Consider the following 15,135-nt stretch of genomic DNA (forward strand, 5'->3'; position numbering starts at 1 on the left):
CTAGGCATGGTTAAAGACGAAGAGGGACTCACTGGCAGCAGCCCCGGCCTGAGCGCTTGGAGTGTCCTTTCCTTGACAGGCGAGGCTATTTGCCAGGGCCCACTTGACATACTCCTTCTGCACAGCCTTCAGGTTCTCCTTCTTCCTGCCCCAGGCCTTCAGGGCAGAGGCCTGCAGGGCTTAGCTATAGGAGAAGGTTAGGCCCCAGGGCTTCAGGAGGGGGCACTTGTTAATGGCATTGAGGTTGATGGAGACTTCCTCGCTCTGGCCTCCAGACAGGAAGGTGATCCCACGGACAGTGGGGGGCACTGTGCAGTGTATCACTTAGTTTTTGTGTCTGTGAAATGAGACTGACCCCACCTGCCTCAGTGATGAGTCTGGGTGGGCCCTGTTCTGGCCCAGTTGTGATCCTTCTAGGCCACTTATTCCCCAGAGTGTAGCGCTTATGACAGCTGCCATGGCAATCTCCTCGTGAGAAAACTTCTGGATGCAGGCATGGCCTGGGGTGACCATATTGGACTTCAGCAAGGTGCCTTCCAGGTAGATGTCATGGTCTCTCAGAGCCTTGTAGAGCAGCCACACCTTCTCGGTTACATACTGGCAGTACTACAAGTTATGGTCCCCACTGGGGAGGACCTCAGGCTCCACGATGAGCACAATGCCATTCTGCTGGCAGATGCTGGCATAGCGGGCCAGGACATTGACACACTGGCATTTTCTTTTCTTTTCTTTCTTTCTTTTTTTTTTTTTTTTAGATGGCGTCTCACTCTGTCACCCAGGCTGGAGTGCAGTGGTGCAATCTCAGCTCATGCAACCTCCACCTCCCAGATTCAAGCGATTCTCCTGCCTCAGCCTCCTGAGTAGCTGGGACTACAGGTGTGTGCCACCATGCCCAGCTCATTTTTGTGTTTTTAGTAGAGATGGGGTTTCACCATGTTGCCCAGGCTGGTCTGAAACTCCTGACCGCAGGTGATCTACCTACCTCGGCCTCCCAAAGTGCTGGGATTACAGGCGTGAGCAACCGTGCTCAGGTGTTGTTGGCATTTTCAATGATGGTGAGGGCTGAGAGGGTGTGTTTCCCAATCTTCAGCACATGATGCCACTTGGCAAAGTTGACTCCATCCTTCTTGTATGGGGCACAGTGCTCAGACAGCCCATCCAGCCCTTGGGTGGTGGTCTTGCCATTTGCCCTTTCCAGGGGTACCACCCCCTTGTCTACCTTGATGCCCACAACACTGCCCTTGGATTTGATAACTTGGAGGAAGGGATGCCCATCATCCGCCTTTTGGTACAGCGTCTCATGGAAGAGGATGACACCCTTGATGCAGGGGTTCACACGGTTGTCAGCTGTCAGCCACAGCTGGTGGTAGAAGCACTGGTTCTCCTCGGTATTCTTGGTGCCAATGGACTGCAGCCACTTGGAAATGCTCCCAGTGGACTCATCTGCAGCCAGGATGCCCTTGCCCAGAGCCACGATGCGATGAGTGGTATCAGACAGCTCCTTCTGCTCTGGGGTCAGCAATGGATATTGGTAGGGCATGGTACCGGTGTTAGCAAGTTCCTGGCACAGGAGAGGGGTGGGTTTGCAGGGTGTGGTGGTGGAGGGTGGCAGGTGGGCGAGTGGACTTAGGAGAGAACGCAGCACTCGTCACCAGGACCCCTTCTCCCAGGAACTATTTTTAGCAGCACTCCTCCAAGAAGGTGAGGTAGCTCCATCTGGCAAAACTGCTGCTTTCTTCTGGGCCTCAGTTTCCACATCTGTCAGCCAAGCAAGAAATCCTGCATCCTTCTCAAGGAGACCCCAGGTGGACATAGGACAGCTCCAACCTGTGCTGCTGCTGCTCCTTGGGGTGTCAGTGCCCTTCTATACAGTGGTAGATGGGGGCCAGCCTCACACAGTGGGTAGAGGATCTGGAAACAGCTCAGCTTTGCCCTGAACAGTTGGAGGCATGAGTTCCAGTTTACCATGATGGGGCCCAGGAGCCACCATGTGAGATGGAATTGCGGGGTTGGCAGAGCAAAAGCGTTCTGAGGTCTCTGGCGCTGGCCTTGTCCTAACCCTGCCTTTAGAATCCCGTTAGACTGTGGTTGCAGAGCAAGGGGTGAACTCTGGTTTGTGAGAAGAGAGAGAGAGGGGCTGGAGTGGAGCAAAGCCAATAAATGCTTCAGGAGGTAGGTCTGGAGTGGGGGGGGTGGGGCTTTGCAGGTAGCAGCAGCCCCCATCCTAGAGAGCAGAAAATGCCCAGAGAGCCCCAGAGGACCCCTGAACCCAGCCCTCCAGCCTAGCACCCACAAACTGTGGCCCAGATAAGTTCTGTGTGGCCCACGTAGTTTTTGTTTGTTTGTTTTGTTTTGTTTTTTGTTTTTTTGTTTTTTTTTGAGACAGTCTCACTCTGTCACCCAGGCTGGAGTGCAGTGGTGCAATCTTGGCTCACTGCAAGCGACGCCTCCCAGGTTCATGCCATCCTCCTGCCTCAGCCTCCCAAGTAGCTGGGCTATAGGCGTCCGCCACCACTCCCAGCTAATTTTGTGTATTTTTAGTAGAGACGGGGTTTCACCATGTTAGCCAGGATGGTCTCAATCTCCTGACCTCGTGATCCGCCCACCTCGGCCTCCCAAAGTGCTGGGATTACAGGCGTGAGCCACTGCGCCCGGCATTCTTGTTTTATAATAAAATGTGAATTCATTGTCAATATTTAACCAGCAGGAGATTTCTCATCAAGCCTCAGATGTTCAGCTTCTTTTGAGGAATCAGCAGACCTGGAGCCCCTGGGCTAGCCCAGGCAGGGTGTGCTGTCTCCAATTCTCTATCAGCTCTCCCTTCAGTGCATCCCCAACCCTAAGGAATGTAATATCCAAGCAGTGACACCTCCCTGGCCTTGTAGGCATCAGTGTGTTTTCCCAGCCCTAAGCCATTTTACAGCCAGGGAGACTAAGACTCAGAGAGGGGAGAGGACTTGCTCGAGGTCACACAGAAAGTGATGTTGGGCTGCAGGGGGACCCTGGTGTCCTGATTTCTATGTCTCCCACACTGCACTCACAGCTTCTGGAGGAGGGTCTGGGGTCAGTGGCTAGGGGAAGAATCAGGCTAGCTATGAGGGGCCCCCTGGAACGGACTAGCCCAGAGGTGGATTCCTCCATGCTTGTCATCGTCCCCCCAAGCCCCTGCATGTGGATCAGGCAGATCAGGGCCCCTTGAAGGTAACGGGGCAGGGGCAGGCACAGGCTGAGCCCTCTCCTATTGCTGGCTGTGCCTGCCCCTGCCTGATCACCTTCAAGGGGCCCTGGTCTGCCTGATCCACATGCAGGGGCTTGGCGGGATGAGGATGTGCAGTGTGGGGAAGCCTCCCTCCCTGTCCTCCTGAGCTGCTGGGCAGATAGACATCAGCAAAGAAGCCGTAGCAGGCTGTGACCAGTGTGGACAAGGGTGCTCGATTAGAGAATGGCGAGACGGGAAGGGGGACCCACCTCAGGGCTGCACCCTGGTGTCAAGGAGATGCCACCTGGGACAGAGCGACCAGGCTGAGGGGCCCCCAGTGAAGGCTGGGGGGGCCTGATATGGAGAAGGGGCATGGAGGAAGACAGGGAGGCTGGAGTCAAGACAGCAGGGGAGGGGGGTTGTGTGGCAGAGCCAGGCCGGGAGACATTAGAATCTCGCCATCATCAACAGTGCAATTATCCACCAATTCAGGGACCTTATTTCTCTCTGGCCCTGTTGACGTTTAAAGGCCTACCCAGCACCCCTTCTGCCCGGACACAAGGGAGCTGGAACAAAGGGGAGGAGGAGTGAGAAGAGAGTGAATGTTGATCGGCTGGGCAGGGCCAGTAAGGAGAAGGCCAGGGAGCATGAGAATCTGCTGAGCAAAGATGGCAGCAGCAGCTGCTGTGTGCGAATGTTTGACCCGGCTCTGTGATTGTGTGCACGACCCCAGACCCCCTGCACAGCGCACCCTACAGATGTCAGTCCCATACAAGGAACAGAGGCTCAGAATGGTTAAGTTGCACAAGGTCATACAGCCAGCAAGTGGGGAGCGTGGCTGACCTCCTGGCCCTTCTGGCTTCTGGTCCAGCGCTCCACCCTGTGGGGGCGGGGTGAAGAAGCTGGGAGGAATGAGGCTGGGGCAGCTTCAAGGGTCTCAGGTCTCAGGGGAGGCATTTCTCTGTTTCTGGGTGACAGGGCCAGTTCAGACAGGCAGAGGCTGGCCAAGGCTCTGGCCAGCTGCCGGCCACCCAACTCAGGAGAGGTTGCCCACTTCCAGGAACTTCTGAGCAACCAGCCACATCCTCAGAAGGCAGGACTCCTTCCAGACCCCACACACTGGTGGACACTGCTCACTCTCTCCCCTGCACCTGGCCAGCTGCTCTGGGCCCAGTTGCATAGCACCCAGGGCCCGCAGCCTGGCAGAAGCCTCCCACCCTCCTTGGCTCTCTCCTTGGAGGTTCCTAGAAGGAGGAAAGGGGGCCCTCTGGAAAGAGGAAAGGGTTTTCTGTCACTCTAAAACCCATCTCCAGTGGTGGGGAACAGCAGCCCCTCCTCCCTGTCTCCTCTCCCTGCTCCCACAGCCACCCCCTTATTGAGTGATCTGTGTTAACCGTAGTAGTAATAACAGTCACTACCAAATTGAATTGTGTCTCTACTGTAGTGTGGTACCGGGCACTGTGTGTTTCAGCTCTCAAAGGCCCCCTGTGAAGCAGCTACCTGCAGCCCCATTCTCAGATTGTGGAGGCAGTGTGCTGCCTGAGTTCGACTCCCCTCTCCATCCTCTGTGTGCTCTATGTCCTTAAGCAGTTGGCACAGCCTCTCTGAGCTTCAGTTTCCTCATGTACAGAAAGGGAGTGATATTTTCTGTACTGGCTAAATGCTGTGTGTCAACTTGGCAAGGCTATGGTGCCCATTGTTTGATTAAATACTAGTCTAGGCCAGGTGCGGTGGCTCATGCCTGTAATCCCAGCACTTTGGGAGGCCGAGGCCCTGGCCAACATGGTGAAACCCCATCTCTACTAAAAATACAGAAATTAGCTGGGCATGGTGGCATGTGCCTGTAATCCCAGCTTCTCTGGAGGCTGAGGCAGGAGGATCACTTGAACCCAGGAGGCGGAGGTTGCAGTGAGCCGAGATCAAGCCACTGCACTCCAGCCTCAGCGACAGTGAGACTCCATCTCAAAAACAACAACAACAACAACAGAAACAAAACAAAACAAAACAAACAAAAAACCTAGTCTAGATGTTGCTGGGAAGGTATTTTGTACATGTAATTAATATCTAAAACCAGTTAACTTTAAGTAAAGGAGATTATCACCAGTAATGTGGGCCTCAATCAATCAACCGAAGGTCTTCAGAGCAAAAACCAAGGTTTCCTGGAAAAGGAGAAGTTCTGTCACAAGATGTAACGTAGAGATATTGTCTGAGTTTCAAGCCAGCCAGCCTGCCCTACCAAGTCCCAGCTTATCAGCCTCCACGGTCATGTGAACCAATTCCTTAAAATCCATCTCTCTCTCTCTCTCCTATTGGTTCTGTTTATCTGGAGAACCCTGACATGCTTTCCACTCTCAATGAGTGGAAAGGTCAATGAGACGCTGCTGCTGTGATTGGTGGAGGCACCTGTTCCTGGAAATAGCATGCAGGTAATATTAGCTGTGGGTTACAGATGAGGGAACTGAGCATTGGGAAGGTGACTTGTTCAAAGTTTCAGAGCTGAAGTCAGGATGTAAGCTGGCCTGCCTACCTGCAGCTGCACCTCAATCACTGGGTCCTCACCTTGTCATCCACCTCCTTGTCAAGACCCTCGGACAAAGCTGCCCAAGGGGCTGCTGGTGGCATCCTCTCTCCAGGGCTTGCCTTTGAATTTAATTAAAACCCTCAGGCCCTGGTATGGGAAGTGAGACCAGAGGCCACTGTGTCCCCACTGACACTGAGTTAACAGATTCTTACGCAAGATTAGCAGGCTTGTGATGTCAACACCAACGTTCACCTGCCTTAGAATTGTCATGGCCTTGATGGGGCCTTTGGAGTTGAGAGTGAAATCAGCAAAGGAGAGCTAAGTAACAACCCCTTATCTTGGGGAAGCCTTTTCAGCCCTGCTCCTCACTCTGCAGACCTAATAAGCCTTAGCTTTTGCAGCATAGACCTGGGATCAGCAGTGCAGAGGCCTGTAGGGTCCAGATAGGTGAGGACAGTGGGCACCCTGGACCCCTGGGCTGAAGGACAGACACATTTCAGCTCTGGCCATTGTTATCCCTAGAAACAGGGCCTGGTGCATCCAGGGCTTCTTCCTGTATTTCTAGAAGAGACTCATGTCCAGATTTTTTTTTTTTAAGACACATGGTCTCGCTCTCTCCCCCAGGATGGAGTGCAGTGATACAATCATGGCTCACTGCAGCTTCAACCTCCTGCACTCAAGTGATCCTCTAGCCTCAGCCTCCTGAGTGGCTGGGACTCAGATGTGCACCACCATGCCTGGCTAATTTTTTATTTTTTTATAGAGATGGGGTCTCATTATGTTGCCGGGCCCTGGCCTCAGGTGATCCTCCCACCTTGGCCTCCCAAAGTGCTGGAATTACAGGTGTGAGTCACTAGGCCTGACCTAATCACATCCGGATTTTTATATGAGCTCTTTGAATTTTCATTTTTTTTATAACAAAAGCTTATTTGAATAGATATTTGCATATGATAATGCAAATAGTGTAACAGAGTAAACAAAGAGATTTCCCTTATCCAGGTCTCTTTCCATACACGACCACTGCTCCCGACTTCTCATAGGTCCTTTCAGAAAGATTCTACTTATTCATTCAACATTTATCAGTTGATCACCTACTACAAGTCCAGCACTGAACATATAAAAAAGTCTTTCTTATTTGCTCCTTGCTTTTTCTATTTCATACTATGCCTTGAAGAGGGCTGCATCCTTTTTGACAGCTGCATAGCATTCTGCTGTGCTGATGCACCATGATTCACTTGTCTAGCCCCTTACTGTTCATTTGCTAGTTTCCAATGGGTTACTCCTATCAGTGTCCTTGAACATGCTTCCTTATGTGGGGTGAGGACTTCTGTGGGGTATTTAGAAACAAAACACAGCCTGGCCAACATGGTGAAACCCCATCTCTCCTAAAAATACAAAAATTAGCCAGGTGTGATGGTAGTCGCCTATAATTCCAGCTACTCTGGAGGCTGAGGCAGGAGAATTGCTTGAACCCAGGTGGCGGAAGTTGCAGTGAGCCGAGATCACGCCATTGTGCTCCAGCCTGGGTGACAGAGCGAAACTCCTCCATCTCAAAAAAAAAAGAAGAAACAAAACCACCAGGTCAAAGGTCAGAATCTTTTTTTTTTTTTTGAGACGGAGTCTTGCTCTGTCACCCAGGCTGGAGTGTAGTAGCATGATCTCGGCTCACTACAAGCTCTGCCTCCCAGGTTCACACCACTCTCCTGCCTCAGCCTCCCAAGTAGCTGGGACTATAGGCACCTGCCACCTCGCCCGGCTAATTTTTTTTGTATTTTTAGTAGAGACGGAGTTTCCCCATGTTAGCCAGGATGGTCTTGATCTCCTGACCTCGTGATCCCCCTGTCTCGGCCTCCCAAAGTGCCGGGATTACAGGGGTGAGCCACCACGCCTGGCCAGGTCAGAATCTTTTATTCCAACTTTATGTTTTTTTTTTTTTCTCTCCTCTTGAATTGAGTGTGTTGTTGTGAGTGGCCTCAGATCCTTGATGGAGTGAGGCAGCTTCCAGGAAATGGATCAATAGGCTTTTTTTATTCAGCAAATACTTACTGTGTACCTACTGTTTGCCTAGTGTTGAACTAGGTTCTGGGATGGCCGCTGTGAACAAGGTAGATGTAGTCCCTATTCTCGCGGAGTGGACACTCTGGTGGGGGAGACAGATGTCCAGAAGGACACGTCATCCAGACACATAATCCTCACCCTCATCCTGTGAGGGTGAGAGCTCACATGGTGTTCTGAGTGACGACAGTGGCTGCTCTGTTTGGAGGCTTGGAGAGGCCTCTCTGAGGAGAGGATGTTTAAAGTGAGTCTTGAAGGAGGAGCCAAGCTGGCGATGATTTGGGGTGGAGCAGGCCAGGAGCTGACTGGTGCCCCAGGCCTGGGGATCTAGTGCCACACTCTTGGTCACCTCCAGCTCTGGCCACTATGCTTTGGAATATGGGAGGGTTGGAAGTAATCACCCATCCATGCCCAGTGCCAAGGAGGTGCTGGATAGATCTAATTATGATTACTATTATCATGACTGAAATGTGAGCAAGGAGGCATGGCAGAGAAGTTGGAGGGACATGGGGAGCCTTGGAAGCTGGGCTCCAGGCCCCCTTGGGAGGGGGCAATGCGGAGGAGCTGGAAGGCCATAGTCCTCCAAGCCTTCAGGGAACTCACATTATCAGGTGTAGCTGGTGGGAAGGGGGCATGGGGGCAGCTAAGGCAATCTGGGCCCAACTGAGGGGGCCCTGAGAACCAGCCAAGAGATAGGTCTTGTTCTGTAGGCTTTGGGATTAGAGGACAGCTCTGAAGCCTTGGGACTCAACCCCGACTCATTAGGTGCCAGATCCAGCCTGGGGTTGGGTGAAGGCAGCCACAGTGTTTACCCAACCTCCAAAGCCCATCCAGCTTGATGCAGTGGCCTGATTGTGACATCCCTCAGTGCTTCCCCCCAGCTAACGGCCATCAGCCCACTCAACCCCCAGGTTCCTCTTTGCTGAGCTACTCACACTGGGGTCCACTGGGACTGTGCCTTCATGTCTCTGACCTGGGGAGTTGGAGAAGTTCAGCAGGGCTGGTGGCTCACAAGAGGTACCCAATGAGCATTTGTTGAACGAATGAATGAACATATGAATAAATGCATGAATGAATGGAGTGGGTAAATAAACGAGGATTATCTGTGAACTATGTGCAAGTGAGTGTGTGTGGGTGGGTCCTTAGGCCCCACAGATAGGGCCATTTGTGGGCCCAGAGATGGGGCCATTTGTGGGCAGGTTGTGTCAGCAAAGAGGTGAGTGTGGAGAGCTAGGGTCAGATGGCTGGTCAGCAGATGGCCTGGAGAAGGCCAAGGGAAATAGAGCAAGGTAATTTACTAGGGGCCCAGTTGAGCATCTTCAGGAGCCTTCCTTGGGGAGATCTGTAAGTGCCCATGTCCCAACGCACTGCCACCCATGCATACACAAGCTCCCATGGGCCCTCCCGGGTGTCTATGTCATCCTCTCCAATGGCTCTCTCTAAGCTCACCCTGGGATAGGCCACCTCTGATCTCAGCCTGGTCTGTGGACGGTGTGGTCAGGAGTCAACTGAAGCCCCTTGAAGCTCAGCTGGGGTGGAGGCTGCAGTCAGACCCTCGTTCCCCCTCCTGGTCCCTCTCCCACTGTCTTCCTTGACCACCACCTCAGAAGATGACCATAGCTGTGCAGCAGAAGGGCTCTAACTCTATATTTGTGTAACAACATTTAGAAAATAGTTTCCCACAGCCTGCCTGTGTCTTAGCAGACAGAAAACTGCTGGCCACTCTGAAGTGACATTTCAAGTTTGGAAGTTCTTAGGGCCTGGTGTCTGGCAGCTCAGTCTGCTGGTCACATTCCTAGGTGCACACCCTGAATATCTCTCAAATACATGCATAATCCCAGGCCCACAGGTGCCCAGAGTCACAAACACCCTTTCACACATGGCCACATGGCCAACCGCTCCGGTCATAGGGATAGCAGTACCTTGTGACAGGTAGATACATGGTGTAATCACAGCGTGCCCCGGGGACTGTGACCTTGTCACAGAGGCACACATGTGCAGCCATGGTGTGCCATGACTGGGACATCATCATGCATGGGGTCACACACATGGGCTGAGCTGTGCAGGGCCACAGGGTTGCTCTGCTTCACCCCTCACCTCCACCTCCCTACCGCAAGTGCAGCCTGGCTCCCTGGGATCGTGATCCCTTCCCCTGCCCTCATTCCTGATGAAGTCAGGACTATCATGAGCCCCTGACTGGGCCCCCCTCTGCCTGCCTCCTCTGTGGCCATCCTGCTCAGGTCTGTCCCGATGGCTCTGTACACCCCTGAGAACTATTAAACTGACCAGAGCGTGGACCAGGGAGATCCCAAGGGCATGAGAGCCAAGCTCTGTGACCATAACAGTCCTGTCTCGTTTCTGGACCTCAGATTCTCCATCTGTTTTTTTAAAAAATGTTATTGATATATAATAGTTGTACATATTCTCCACCTGTTAATACAGGCATAAACCTGGTGGTTTCAAGGCTCTTCTGGCACCCGTGATGGGGAAAGCTATGATTCTGTGGCCCCTCTGGCATTTCCTGGACCTTCAGGCTTCTGAGTCTACTTGAACTTCATGGCCAGGTGCCTCTCACTAATGAATGGGCCTCCACTGAGATTTCCTTGGGAACAAAGGAGAGCTCAGTTGTTCTTGAGGCCTCAAAGGGGCCCCTGAGGCAGGCCTGATGCCTGGCTGTGTGCAAGGACCAGAGGAGTGGCTGCCCAGCCTGGAGGCAGGTGCTGGCTGGACTGACCTCCTGGGACCCACTTAAGCTTTCTACAAACAACACATCATCTGGGCTGAGTGGGTGGTTCTCGGGGCAAAAAAAAAAAAAAAAAAGCCTTCTACAAAAGCTGCCTTGTGATTTGGCCCTGAGCTCAGGCAGGGTGGGGACCCTGAGCACCAGAGAGGTTATTGTTCCGTGAAAGCCAAGGCGGCAACCCCTCCCTCTTCCCCTTCTTGTGCTTGGAACCTCCAGTCCCCTGGACTCCCAGGGCAGCCCAGGGAGTCAGTGTATGAGGTGCTGAAGCCAAGTCCTTCCAGAGCTTGCGGAAAGGTCAGCTGGTTTATAAATCACCTGAATTTCATCAGGGTCACCATGGGGGAGCTTCATGCATTTTTCAAAGGGCAGTTAGTTGTTGGGTGGTCACTCTGTGTTAGGTGCAGTGTAGGAGCCCGGAGAAATAAACCAAAATGTACCATTTTTCAGTGTGGCCTATGTTCATGAAGTGGTCTCTGGAAAAAATATTCCATAGTCAAGTAAGTTAAGAAAGGGTATTATATAATTCACTTGGCCTGAGCAAAGGTGAACTGGTTTCTTTTTTGTGGGATTTGAAGAAGCTTTAAAAGGCTGTGTGTTTAGGCTGGGTTTGGTGGCTCAAGCCTGTAATCCCAGCACTTCGGGAGGCCGAGGTGGGTGGATCACCTAAGGTCAGGAGTTCAAGACCAGCCTGGCCAACATGGCGAAACCCATCTCTACTAAAAATACAAAAATTAGCTGAGCATGTGATGGCGGGCGCCTGTAATCCCAGCTACTCAGGAGGCTGAGGCAGGAGAATCGCTTGAACCTGGGAGGCAGAGGTTGCAGTGAGCCGAGATGGCACTACTGTATTCCAGCCTGGGTGACAGAGCAAGACTCAGTCTCAAAAAAGAGAGAAAAACAAAAAGAAAAAAAGCTGTGTGTTGAGAGAACTTAGGGGTGTGAGTGCAGGAGCCTCATTTCCCACATGCAGCTGACCACAGAACTCATTCTGCTCGTAGCAGCTATCTGGTGGGGTCTGGTGGGGTTGGAGTTCTCCAGGAGTCCTGGAGCAAGGCTGCTGGAGGAGTATAAGCCATCCCTGGAGGGCTCCTGTGACGCCATCTCTGTGCCCTGCCCCGGTGACCTGATTTAGCAGGGCGCCTGAGAATCTGCATTTCTGCAAGTTCTCAGGTGCTGCTGTTGGACCACACGTGGAAAACCGCTGATCTATCTCAAAGCAGCCAGAGTGATCTTTTAAAAGCTAAGCTGCGTGAAGTTCCTTCTCTGCTCAAAGCACTCCCAGGGCTCACTGTCACTCAAGGTAGAAGCCAAGTTCTTACAGGAGTCCACAAGGCCCACTGACCTCATTGACATTCACTCACAACTCACTTTTCTGTCCCTTAAACCCACCCTGCAAATCCTCAAGAGCACCTCAGGCCTTTGTTCCCTTCTGCCCATAATGGTCCTGCCCCAGATGTTGGTGGGGCAACCTGTTCCCATCCCCCAATTCCTCCACCCCTACTCTTGTACCCCTGCCTGCTCTGGCAGGGCAGCCTGTTGGTCACATTCGTAGATGCATGCCCTGAATATCTCTCAGATACACATAATCCCAGGCCCACAGGTGCCCAGAGTCACAAACATCTAAGCAGCTGGGCTCTCACACAAGAGGACACAGAGGGGGCTTTCTGGTCCCATATACGCCTAGCACCTTGGGAAGGGGTTGAGAGGGAGCTGAGGTGTCCAGGCTGGGGCACAGGGGAGTGACCCTGTGGGCAGCTATGTGCTCTGTCACTGGTTCCATGAACCTTATCAGCGCTGCCCTCATCCTAACCCTGGAGCACTGTGTTCTTGATGCATCTGCACAGAGGTCACGGCAGTACAGATGAACTTAGCTCACCCAGCTGCCCACAGTGACCCTGAAAAGCTCGCAAGGCATCCTGTGGCAGAAACCAGAAGGTTCTGAGTTGGGCAGGAACTAGGGCCAAGCCTGTCTTCTCCACCCCAACCTCCACTGGCCCTGACCTGGCTTGGAGATGACCCCGGTGGGTACCTGGGGGGAAAAGGTTTAGCTTAGGCCTGTCTGACTGCCAGATGCATGGGTGGTATGGAGAGGGGATGGGGGAATGTCAGACTTGGCTCTGACCTACTCCTCTGTTGAGTGGGGAATGGCTGCCTATAATCTTCACTGGGGTCCCTGGGGCCTTTCTGATTCTATGTCCTGACCCCTCTGCCCTGTGGGTGGGTGTGCTGGTGGCATACAGAGGCTGCCATCCCATCAAGCCAAGGCTGTGGGTCTGAGTAGCCTTAGGTGCAGAGGCTGTCTGCGAATTTGCACACGATGTCAGTGGTGGCCTTGCTCAACATTCCCAAGGAATTTTCTGACGAGCAAAGCTTTGACTTTGGCAGCTCTTCTGCCCAGGAAGCTGACGTTATGCCCTGAGCTCAGCTCTGCTGAGCAGGTGAGCGCAGGCTGAGGCCCCTGAGTCCCCTGTCCTGGCCCTCCTGGGTGGATTCCATGGGTGGTCCTTTGCCTCCTCTGCATGTGTGAGTATGTGGACACATGCAGGGAAAGTCTGCCAGCCTGAGCTCCCTCAGCCTCCCCTAGCCTGCCCTTCTTTTTAAAGCTACCATTTATTGACAGTTTACTATGTTCTAGGCCTATGGTTAAATCCTTACAGCAACCCTATGCCCTAGGGTTGTTATAAAGATATATTCAAACCCTAACATCCAGTACCTGTGAATATGACCTTATTTGGAAATAGGTGCTTTGCAGATGTTATTAAATTAAAAAGAGTTTTTCCATTTGTGTCCTCTCTTATTTCCTTGAGCAGTGGTTTGTAGTTCTCCTTGAAGAGGTTCTTCACATCCCTTGTTAGCTGTATTCCTCGGTATTTTATTCTCTTTGTAGCAATTGTGAATGGGAGTTCACTCATGATTTGGCTGTTTGTCTATTTTTGGTGTATAGGAATGCTTGTGATTTTTGTACATTGATTTTGTATCCTGAGACTGCTAAATTGCTTAAGGAGATTTTGGGCTGAGAAGGTGGGGTTTTCTTTTCTTTCTTTTTTTTTTTTTTTTGAGATGGAGTCTCGCTCTGTCGCCCAGGCTGGAGTGCAGGGGCTTGATCTCCGCTCACCGCAAGCTCCGCCCCTGGGTTCACGCCATTCTCCTGCCTCAGCCTCCTGAGTAGCTGGGACTACAGGCGCCTGCCACCATGCCCGGCTAATTTTTTTGTATTTTTAGTAGAGACGGGGTTTCACCATGTTAGCCAGGATGGTCTCGATCTCCTGACCTCGTGATCTGCCCACCTCAGCCTCCCAAAGTGCTGGTATTACTGGCCTTAGCCACCACGCCCTGCGACAGTGGGATTTTCTAAATATACAATCAGGTCATTTACAAACAGAGACAATTTGACTTCCTGTCTTCTTATTCGAATACCATTTATTTCTTTCTCTTGCCTGATTGCCCTGACTGGAACTTCCAATACCGTGTTGAATAGAGGTGGTGAGAGAAAGCATCCTTGTCTTGTGCTGGTTTTCAAAGGGAATGCTTCCAGCTTTTGCTCATTCAGTATGATATTGGCTGTGGGTTTGTCATAAATAGCTCTTATTATTTTGAGATACCATCAATATCTAGTTTATTGAGAGTTTTTAGCATGAGGGGCTGTTGAATTTTGTTGAATGCCTTTTCTGCATCTATTGAGATAATCATGTGGTTTTTGTCTTTGGTTCTGTTTATGTGATGGATTACGTTTATTGATTTGCGTATGTTGAACCAGCCTTGCATCCCAGGGATGAAGCCAAGTTGATCGTGGTAGATAAGCTTTTTAATGTGCTGCTGGATTCAGTTTGCCAGTCTTTTATTGAGGATTTTCGCATCGATGTTCATCAGGGATATTGGCCTGAAATTTTCTTTTCATCTCACGCCAGTTAGAATGGCGATCATTAAAAAGTCAGGAAAGGACAGATGCTGGAGAGGATGTGGAGAAATAGGAACGCTTTTACACTGCTGGTGGGAGTGTAAATTAGTTCAGCCATTGTGGGAGACAGTGTGGTGGTTCCTCAAGGACCAGAAATACCATTGGACCCAGCAATCCCATTACTGAGTATAAAGGATTATAAATCAATCTACTATAGGACGGACGTGGTGGCTCATGCCTGTAATCCCAGCACTTTGGGAGGCTGAGGCGGGTAGATTACTTGAGGTCAAGAGTTTGAGACCAGCCTGGTCAACATGGTGAAACCTTGCCTCTACTAAAAAATACAAAAATTAGGCCGGGCGCAGTTGCTCATGCCTGTAATCTGAGCACTTTGGGAAGCCGAGGTGGGTGGATCACCTGAGGTTAGGAGTTCAAGACCAGCCTGACCAACATGGAGAAACCCCATCTCTACTAAAAATACAAAAAGTTAGTCAGGGTGGTGGTGCATGCCTGTAATCCCAGCTACTTGGGAGGCTGAGGCAGGAGACTTGCTTGAACCCAGGAGGCAGAGGTTGCGGTGAGCCGAGATCACGTCATTGCGCTCCAATCTGGGCAACAAGAGTGAAACTCCATCCCAAAAAAAAAAAAAAAAAAAAATTAGCTGGTCATGGTGGCGCATGCCTGTAATCCCAGCCACTCGAGAGGCTGAGGCGAGAGAA

At 51.7% G+C, this 15,135-nt stretch overlaps 1 pseudogene; it reads right to left on the bottom strand.

Moving 5' to 3' along the window:
* On the bottom strand, positions 1-1,555 carry LOC116473410 (fructose-bisphosphate aldolase A-like; annotated as a pseudogene).
* Between the last annotated feature and the right edge of the window lie 13,580 nt (positions 1,556-15,135).

This window comes from Hylobates moloch, unplaced genomic scaffold (assembly GCF_009828535.3).
Source record: "Hylobates moloch isolate HMO894 unplaced genomic scaffold, HMol_V3 SCAFFOLD_8, whole genome shotgun sequence".
Classification (NCBI taxonomy): domain Eukaryota; kingdom Metazoa; phylum Chordata; class Mammalia; order Primates; family Hylobatidae; genus Hylobates; species Hylobates moloch.